Consider the following 3485-nt stretch of genomic DNA (forward strand, 5'->3'; position numbering starts at 1 on the left):
CGTCTCCATATCCAAGGATAACTCTAGATTTACTGTTAGACACCAGACCCGTAACCCTCCGAAAAGAAGCCGACTCAAGACCATATAAACCTTCCTTTTGAAATTGCATTTTTATCTTCAAAGCCTTAGCTCTGCTTAACAATGATATTGTAGTCACCACGAATCAATTACATCTGACAGATAGAGTATTATTCGGAAAAAATAAGCCTCAGATAAGTAAACGATCATACATGATCTTCAGCTACATTTTTCTTGAGGACACAACCCTACATTCACGACAAAGAAAAAACAAAACAAAAGTGTAAAGCTACTTTTATTTCTGCATCTATTTTCCTACACTGCTTGGGAAATAGTGAGGTAAGTATGAATTTTGAGTTTCCATAATTCATATCAAGAAAAATTGGTTATAAATAGTGAGTGCCTCTAATTCGACTTTTAATTCCTATTTAGATAAGGGGACGTTTCAAAAGAAGAGTCCAAAAGATCCACTCAAGTGCATCTAATCAAAGGCAAGGTGACGATAGAGGAAACTCTCAAGCCCGTCAAAGTCACATTGATACCGGGATTCCTGCGCAGGATCGAGAGCAATCAATGGAATTTGAACTTTTGTCTTGCCCATGAAATGAAAAAATACTAAACGCATTTTTAACCAGCTTTACTTATTTGCCTAGGCTGAAGCTGATTAAAGTTAATTAAAGTTTATTTGTGCTTTTTTTTTTTTCCGGCTGCCAAGTAACTTTTTTAACCACAGACTTGGCTTGGTTAGTGATATTTAACGGCATTCTATGGAATAATTATTTGTCGTAGAACCAAAGTTGCCAGAGAATACGAGTTTATGATATATTGATTAATCCTTTGACCGGTAATCAGGCATAAACTGTAGAAATCAATTTTGGTGCAATTAACATTTATTAAGTAAATAAATAAATTTTGTACTACATAAAAGTTAACTATATAGTACAAACTTTTCTAAAGTACAACATTTCGGAGCCGATGAAGAGAACACAAAAACAAGCCTACACGAACCACGTACCTAGGGACCGATCATCATTTAACTTCAGGAGGTGAAGGAGATGTGGGGGTAGGGGTGCGTAAGATTTTGGTTTCTTTTAGTCACTATAAGATTTACCTGATCTTTTCTTAAGGCTCTACAAAAAGTATTCTTATGATTCCTTTCCCCTTCCCCCACAGGCAATTTTCAGTAGCCTTTTCCTCACTACTCCGTTGGCGACCACTAATCCCAAATAGCCACCCACACCAGCCCACCCCGGTAAAACAGTTTGAAGTGCTCTCTACGAATACTTTTTCCATCGACTTACCTTATACGGTGTTCTGCTCTCAACTATACGTCTCTCTACAACAAAGCTCTAGCTTGAGTAAAATTATGTTTATCTTGTATCGTTCTTAAAATTACATCACTATTATCCATGCAGAATCTAAACCTACGTTATTAAGGCTAGTAGCAAACTAAATTAATTTATCTGTTACCTTTCGATGGAAATATCACATGCAGGATGTGATGTTTATTCTTCTTTTCGCACTGACAAAAAAAAATATTGCTTCTTAAACAATATTTTTGATAAAATACGTTAGAAATAAAAGATTGTAAAACATGTTTGTACATAGAGAGCTCTTGTGCAGAGACTCTTAAAATTGTAAATAGGAGGCAAAATCAATTGAAATTTAATAAATTTAAAAAAAGCTGAACTTTACCTAAAAGAATGGTGAAAATGATTGTTAGCTGGGATGGCTTCACCGCTTTCCCGCTGTTGTGCCTAAGTAAAATTGATTTTAATTGGATCGTGCGTTTTACAGCTTACTGACGCTGGCGGGAAACTGAAATAACCTGCTACGGAATTGCGCAACAGCGTGCCTTTTTTTTATCTTCTTGATAAAGTAATCGTAATGTTACTAGTCCTGCAAAAGTTGGGTTTATTTAACTAACAAGCGGTTTCTTTCCCCCACCCCTGCTATTTCATATCTCTTCATTTAGAGTGACTAAACGCTAACAGCCTTAAAGAACGTTGATTAAAACAAATGAAGTATACTTGCAAACTTCATATGCTTCCTTGATGATATAATATCTAACTGAACTGTTTGACCTCGCTGTCGCGATCAGTAAGGGATATTACCCTTGCAATCATCTTGCAACAGTATTAATAAAGGTCACTTTACATGTGCATTGGCGTCCTTTGGCGTTATGAACGATCACATGCTTATGGAGAGCACTTTAAGTGAGAAGTAAATGAAGGAAATACTGTTGATGAATTCCATAAAATCGCCTTAGATGGGGGAAGATTCATCTGGTAGTGACGAGAAAGAGATAAGATGAACCCGCAGAGTTATTATTTTTTCTGCTTACTCAACCTTTTTCTTTGTTAATCCTTTCACCATTGTTGTTTTGTGGTTTGGTAAAATCTTGCATTTGAAAAGTGCATGCAAGATGTGTTCTCTGTTATTGCAGTTCATAGCATATCATTAGCTGGTCTTAATTTGAATATTATACAATTGCACAGTCTGTATTTTAGAGTAAGGAATAAAGGGACCTTTTTTTTTGTTGCAAACTTTCGCAAACATATATCTCTCTGATAAAACATTCAGTTATGCGGTACTAAATACAAAATGCGATATCTTTCCCCTTTAATTTCCCATAATCAAAACGAATTACCTTATTAGGTGCTTTAATACTCCCCATTTTTCTATTTAAAAGACCTTCCATCTCATTGCACAGTTCTAGTGTGGGCAAACAAAGAACTTCCACTTTGACATAACCTTGACTGCCTCATAATTGATCATTGACGCTTTCTCTAGCGTCTCCTCATCATTATGGTTCACACGAGGTGTTAGAAGTTTCTATATTCTTATTGGCCAGGTAGGAGGGCCAGGCAGGAAAACATCATCTATTTTCACTGCCCTACCCAAGGCAACACCTCTAATATTTCAGTACTTTTGTTGAAACTAAGACGCAACCTCTAAAAACGTCAGCATAATATGTACTTTTAAACAAGGGAGATCAAGGCCAAATGTTACCTTTAATCCTAGATCAGTGTTGACCGCCTTCCGAACGACTATGTCCTCTAGGCTTTTGTATATCCCACGTTTGTTGTTGTTGTTGTTGTTGTTTTTGTTTTATTTTGTTTGTTTTGTTTATTAGTTGTTTTTTTTTTTTTTGTAATTACTCTATTTTAAATGGCTGGATTGTCTCTGATGCTTAAAAATATTATTTCCAACTCCTTCAAGTTGGATTGCCAATTATTCAGTGGAATTTAGGTTCACGATAACAAGTGACAGCACTGGCAGATGATTAAAATTGATGAGAAGCGGGTTGTTTTGCAAAAACATTTGTTGTTAGCCTTAACGTTGATTATTGTCAATGGCATAAGACAAGCTTACACGTTCTGTCTCTCGTCCACGCTTCAACTGCAGGCCATCTTTTAGACTTTCTCAACAGACTGATATCAACCATCAAAGCGAGTCAAAATAGA

This window comes from Pocillopora verrucosa, chromosome 5, assembly GCF_036669915.1.
Source record: "Pocillopora verrucosa isolate sample1 chromosome 5, ASM3666991v2, whole genome shotgun sequence".
Classification (NCBI taxonomy): domain Eukaryota; kingdom Metazoa; phylum Cnidaria; class Anthozoa; order Scleractinia; family Pocilloporidae; genus Pocillopora; species Pocillopora verrucosa.